Genomic DNA, 7,168 nt, shown 5'->3' on the forward strand with positions numbered 1-7,168 from the left:
TGAGGAGGGGATCGCAGAACTGAAGGCTAGGTGGGGAATCCCCCGCCACGTCTAAATACTGCCGGCGGTGGGGGACGACATAGTCCATTTTGACCTCCCAGGGTATTGCGCGTTCTACGCCTACCCTTTATTGTTGGATACACGCTTACTCTCGCTCTCTTGGTGGTATATTTCTGCCGCTTTTACGAGGTATGCCCAGCGCAACTTTCATCGTACCCGTATAAATTGTTCCTCATGCTGCTCAAGTTTGCGGAGCTTGCTGGTCGTAAGATCACTTTGGGGCATATGCTCGATATTTTCGCCCCTCAACTCATTCGTGGCACGATGATTCACATGCGCCACCGAGGGTTGAAGAGTCTGGTGGTGAAGATGGACGATAGAGCCAACCGTCGCTTCTACTAGAATTACTTTTATGTGCGGACCAAACACCTTGTGGCGGATCCTACGGGGTTCCCTGAGAAATGAAACTTCGCCCGTAAGTTTCTATGCTTTTTGTCGGAGTGATGTTTGACTGCTTTCTTTTGGGTAGTACTAAACTATGTTTTTACAGCCGCGAAGCTACCCCCTGCACCTTTTGATGGTATTCGCGAGCGGGTGAGCGCCATACTTCCTCATACGGTGGGTGTCCGTACATGGTCGTCCTTCTACGAGAAATATGGACGCAAGCCCCTTACTAGTGAGTAATATAATCTTTGTTCGCTATTCCTCCTCCTTCACTTTTTACTTGGTTTCTTATGTGATGTTTGTCGATGCTAGGAAGAGTGCGGATAGCGAGGGCTCCTCCATTAGCTTTTCGTCAACTTGCCTCGTCTACTCGTCCTCCCTCGGCATCTACTACCCGACCTTCGTCGAGGGCCGCTTCAGTTGAATCTACAACTACGGCCGTACATGCGGAGTTTACCCCTCGAGATTTCAGCCTCTGTCACCTCCCCAGCGAGGGAATCTTCCCGTGCCGAGGAAAGGGAGGGGCCATCAAAGAGGAGGCGAGTGGAGTTTAAAACGGCTCCTTCAGCGGTGATACATTTAGAGGAAGACATTCCCTTGACGGGATCTAAGGCGGGAGTTGATGTCGTTCCGCCTATAGAGACGGCGCCACCTATTGTGTCTGCCCCATCGATGGAGATTCCCGCTGCTGTGATTAATCAGCCACCTGCCGCGACAGGGGTTTAGACTTTTGAGGCTGCTGCTACTGCTTTGGACGGGCCTTCGTCCTCGATATCTAGTCGTGTTTCTTCCTCGGCCACAGAAAGGGGGAAGGGTGTCATGGTCTACGACTACGAATCCGAGTCTGATCTTGATCCTGATGATGTTAGGATGTTTGAGGAGGGTCTTACCCGTTCGATGGTTCATGCGGGAGTGTCGTCCCGTATTCTTGAGATTCCGTCGGATATCAACCTTCTGGGAGATACAGAGGACCTGGTGCCGCAGTTTGACCTCTTCTGCTCCGCCGCCGAGAGCGAGGCTCTTCGGAATGTTCCTGATATTGATTTGATGCATGAAGTGGCCGCTATGGGCTTGAGGGTACGTTTCACTTTTCTTTCATGTTCCTTTCGTTTTTCTTGTTGGCCTGGCCTTAGCCTGTCTTTTCATTTTTCAGACGTATATGGTGTAGATTAAAAGTGCTCGCGGGCCTGATACTCGGGCCAAGATTTTCCTGACAATGCTGGGGAAATATCGACGCTATCGCGATAAGTGCCGTGAGATGCACGAGCGGCTGAAGGCGAACCCTGATGCTCGACCCCTCGGCAAGGAATTGGAGAAGAGGGACAGTAACTGATGGAGGCTATTCGCAGAAGTAGTGATAATAGGCTGAATCTAGGTAATTTGGCGATTGTTTATGCTCCCGCTTGATTATGTTTCAATGTCATAATATGGTTAATTGATAAAAAATAGGCTCTAATTGTGATTTGTACATATTCCAGGACGAGGAGCCTATGTGATGCCTTAAAAGAGGTGACTGGAACTATTTTTAGAGCAAGAACGACCCCTCGGAGCTGAGTACGCACGAAGACGAGGAAAAGAATCAAGGAATTAAGGACCTGGGCTATTTTAGCGTGCCCAAAAACAGAAGGTTGTCCAACTAGCGCGGTTAGATGCGCGCCCAGGTGCGCGACCGCGCTAGTCCAAAATCCGGAAAGACTCGTTCAGGGGTATAATTGGAAATCTGGAGGAATTCCCACTTAACCTATATAAAGTCAAGCTCGCCCAAGGATTATTTATGAAGGTTTTCATTGTTTAGTGCAAGAAATAGAGAAGCAAGAGGCAAGGAGGAGATTTGATCATCAAGTTCTTCTTTTCTTCCCTTTGTTTTTGCTATTTGTGATGAAATTGAACCTTATTGTGATGAACACTAGTATGAGTGGCTAAAACCCATTGTTCTAGGGTCATGGGTGAAACATGAATGTTGTTGTTTGAAGTTTAATTAGACAAAGTTGGTTTATCATATTGGGTTGTTTATTTAATTCTTCTTTAATTATTTTGCTGAGTAGCTAACAGTAAAATACTATCTACGAATCTTCAGTTGAACTCGAAAGTGGAAACTTTAGATTGCATATAGAATTAAATAGAGCAAGTTCTTGAACCCGGGCATCGGGGAACGGATTAGCAATTGGGATAGACATATACCCAATTGCCTTGCTTGGTTGAAATACAGGAATTGTAAATGCATTCTTATTAATCTTAATTCCATAGACATATAGGCATTGAGTTAACTTGAATAGGCGAGTAAGAACTCGATAGATTCTTATGACCAATATTAACCCTGTCAATCAACAATTCAGATAAATCAATTAGTCATTTTAAGCCAAGAACACAACACGATTGTCAGTTAGCCTGTGACCCTGGAATATGCTCTCCTACTGATTGTTATTCGAAATTGCTGGTTGTTTGGTTAATTGTTCTTGTTAAATTGTTGCTTGATAGTTTAGGCATTAAATTAGTTACATCTCCATTTTGTGAGAAAAACCCCTTGGATAGATAAGTTAATTGAGTTTGAATCAGTCAACAGCTAATCACAAGTCTTCGTGGGAACGATACTCTACTCACTACTTTATTACTTGACGATCACGTGCACTTGCGTGAGTATTTTTGGTCGCAACAAGTTTTTGGCGCCGCTGTCAGGGACTTAGAAATTAGCTACTTGACTGAGTTGAGCTTTTATTATTTATTTATTCAAGTTTTAATTTTCAGTTCACTTTGTTTGTGCTAATACAGGATCTTTTCTTGAATGCGAAGAAGTAGAAGCGCAAACGATCTCCTTCCTCTTGATCCCGAAACTGAACGAACACTTCACAGAGTGAGGAGGGAGGTGGACGCTAGAACTAGAATTGAAAGAGAGTTGAACATCTAGTCCAAACACAGCCAATTGAGATGGCAGGTAATGAGGAACGCGCGGTGATTGAAGCCGCAAGGCCCAGTCTGGCTAATATGACTCAGGCTATTGTGAAGCCTTATATCACTGGGCACTTTGAACTCAAACAATACATGGTGCAGATGATCCAGTCCACAGGGAAATTTGTGGGTTTACCTTATGAAGACCCGCAGAGGCACATTCAGAATTTCCTGGAAATTACGGATACTTACAATTATCCGAACGTTTCCAAGGACTATGTCAGGCTGACACTTTTCCCCTTTTCACTGATCGGGGAAGCTAAGGAGTGGTTGAATAAGGGCCAGCGAATTCAATCCGCACTTGGGATGATCTGGCACGGAAATTCTTAATCAAGTTTTTCCCCACTAAGAAAACAAAGATATTGAGAAGTCAAATTCTTGGGTTCGAACAACGAGCTGGCGAGACACTTCGTCAAGCATGGGAAAGGTACAAGAAGATGCTCAGAGACTGTCCACATCATTGTCAGACGTACGAGGTATTGGGTCACACTTTTGTAGATGGGTTAGATGATGCATCAAAGATGAATCTTGATTCAGCTTGTGGGGGTAGTTGCATGGCTAGACCGTACAGTGAAATCCAGATCTTGCTGAATAACTTCACGGCTAATGATCATAATTGGCAAGGTAAGGGTGATTCACGAAAGGCAATTAAGCAAAAAGCAGCTGGATTACTTGAGCTCGACGACTTGTCAGCCATGAGAGCCGATATTGCAAAGCTGGCCAATCAGATGATTAGGATGACAATGCAACAACCACAAACAATGCAACATGTGCAACAAATGGCTATTTGCTGCGAATTATGTGGTGACAATCATATGAGTGACATGTGCCCCACGAATCCAGAATCCATCTATTATGTGGGGCAACAGAACAGAGGTCCACCGAACCAGCATGCACAATACAGAAATTCTTACAATCCAAATTGGAGGAATCATCCCAACTTCTCATAGGGTGGAAATCAGCCGAATCAGAATCAGCATAGACCCCAAGGGGGTTTTAATCAGCCTCAAAAGCCACCCCAACAAATGGAAGAGAGTACCAATGATTTGCTAAAAAAGTTGTTGATTGACAATCAGCAGCTCAGGACCGATTTCAAAAATCTTGAGAGGCAAATGGGGCAGTTAGCAACAAATCAAAACACTAGACCTGCAGGCGCTCTCCCAAGTGATACAGAGAAGAACCCTCAAGTGAATGCAGTTACACTTAGAAACGGGAGGGAGCTAGAGGAAGTGCCAAAGAAGAGAAAAGATAAGCCCATACCTGAGGGGGAGTTGATCCCTAAAGTGACACACGAGCCAAAGAATGCTGCTGAAATTCCAGAGCCAGTGGAGGCCCCAAGGCCACCACCCCCTTTCCCCCAGAGATTGCAGAAAAAGAATGATGATCGCATGTTCAGCAAATTTCTCTCTATGTTGAGCCAGGTTCAATTGAATATCCCACTTTTTGTTGTGCTTCGTGAAATTCCTAAGTATGCTAAGTACATAAAAGATATAGTGGCTCACAAGAGAAGATTGACTGAATTTGAGACAGTTGCACTTACTGAGGAGTGCACTTCAAGGGTCCAAAATAAGCTCCCTCAAAAGCTTAAGGATCCTGGCAGCTTTACTATCCCTGTGCGAATTGGTAATATTGATGTGGGCCGTGCTCTTTGCGATTTGGGGGCGAGCATAAATCTGATGCCCTTATATTTATTCAAGCAATTGGGCCTGGGAGCTCCAGGCCAACTACTGTGATATTGCAGCTGGCTGATAGGTCGATAGCACACCCCGAGGGGGTGATTGAAGATGTGTTGCTGCAAATTGGGAAATTTATCTTCCCTGTTGATTTCATTATCCTCGATTATGAGGCTGATGAACTGGTTCCAATCATATTGGGGCTACCTCTCTTGGCTACTGGTGATGCAATTATCAAAGTGAGAGAGGGAAAAATGATCTTAAGGGTAGATGACGAGGAAGCAGTTTTTAATGTCTATAAAGCAATCCAACTTCCCCGCCACTATGAGGAGCTTTCAATGATATCTGTTGTTGAGGCTGATGAGCAAATTCATGACCCAAATGTATATCTAGACGATTCTCTAGAGAAAGCACTTATGTTGTTTGATAGCGTGGGGAGTGATGATGAGGTTGAGGAGATGATGCACATCATAGATACATCTTGTGCGTACATGCAAGTGATACACCCCTTTGAGCCTTTGAATAGGCCAGAAGGACCTCCTCCATAGCCGTCCATTGAGGAAGCCCCAAAAATGGATCTTAAACCTCTCCCACCTCACCTTCAATATGCTTATTTGGGTGACTCTGACATTTTACCTGTTATTGTTTCTTCTGACTTGTCTAAATTGCAGGAAGAGAAGCTGTTGAGAGTGCTACGTGAGCACAAGCGAGCACTTGGGTGGACGATGTCTGACATTAAGGGCATTAGTACAGCCTTTTGTATGCACAAAATCCTCATGGAGGATGGACACAAGCCCAGTGTAGAGCAACAACGCCGACTAAATCCAATCATGAAAGAGGTGGTAAGAAAAGAAGTGATTAAGTGGATTGATGCAGGTATTGTATTTCCTATCTCAGACAGCAAATGGGTAAGCCCCGTTCAATGTGTACCCAAGAAAGGGGGGATGACTGTGGTGGTTAATGAAAATAATGATTTGATCCCCACAAGAACTGTCACTGGGTGGAGGATTTGCATCGATTATAGAAAATTGAACAATGCCACCCGGAAGGACCACTTCCCCCTCCCCTTTATTGACCAAATGCTTGATAGATTAGCTGGCCAGGAGTACTACTGCTTCTTAGATGGTTACTCGGGGTATAATCAGATTGCTATAGCCCCAGAGGACCAAGAGAAGACCACATTTACGTGCCCCTATGGCACGTATGCGTTCAAGAGAATGCCCTTTGGTCTTTGTAATGCACCTGCGACTTTTCAAAGGTGTATGATGGCCATTTTTACTGACATGGTTGAGAGGTTTGTGGAAGTGTTCATGGATGATTTTTCTGTGTTTGGATGTTCTTTTGATAACTGCTTGATGAATCTTGATAAAGTGCTTGCTAGGTGTGAAGAAACTAACTTAGTACTAAACTGGGAAAAGTGTCATTTCATGGTACGTGAAGGTATAGTTTTGGGGCACAAGGTGTCTAAAAATGGTTTGCAGGTGGACAAGGCAAAGGTGGAAGCGATTGAAAAATTGCCCCCACCGACGTCTGTCAAAGGCATTCGCAGTTTCTTGGGCCATGCAGGTTTTTATCGTCGTTTCATTAAAGATTTTTCGAAAATTTCCTCTCCCTTGTGCAGGTTGCTTGAGAAAGATGTCTCCTTCAAATTTGATGATGCCTGTCTGAAAGCATTCGAGGAGCTGAAGGGAAGGTTGGTGACTGCACCAATCATAATTGCTCCGGATTGGGAGCAGCCATTTGAGTTGATGTGCGATGCGAGTGACTTGTCTATTGGAGCTGTTTTGGGGCAAAGGAGAAATAAAATCTTCCACTCCATCTACTATGCGAGCAAAACTCTGAATCCAGCTCAAACGAACTACACAGTTACTGAAAAAGAGTTGCTTGCTGTGGTGTGGGCGTTTGACAAGTTCAGGTCATATCTAGTGGGGACCAAAGTCATCGTCTACACAGATCATTCAGCTATCAGATACCTGTTCGAGAAGAAAGACGCCAAACCGAGACTGATTCGGTGGGTCCTCCTCTTGCAAGAGTTTGACTTAGAGATTCGAGATCGCAAAGGAACAGAGAATCAAGTGGCTGATCACTTATCCAGATTAGAAAAT

The sequence above is a fragment of the Nicotiana attenuata genome, unplaced genomic scaffold (assembly GCF_001879085.1).
Source record: "Nicotiana attenuata strain UT unplaced genomic scaffold, NIATTr2, whole genome shotgun sequence".
Lineage (NCBI taxonomy): Eukaryota > Viridiplantae > Streptophyta > Magnoliopsida > Solanales > Solanaceae > Nicotiana > Nicotiana attenuata.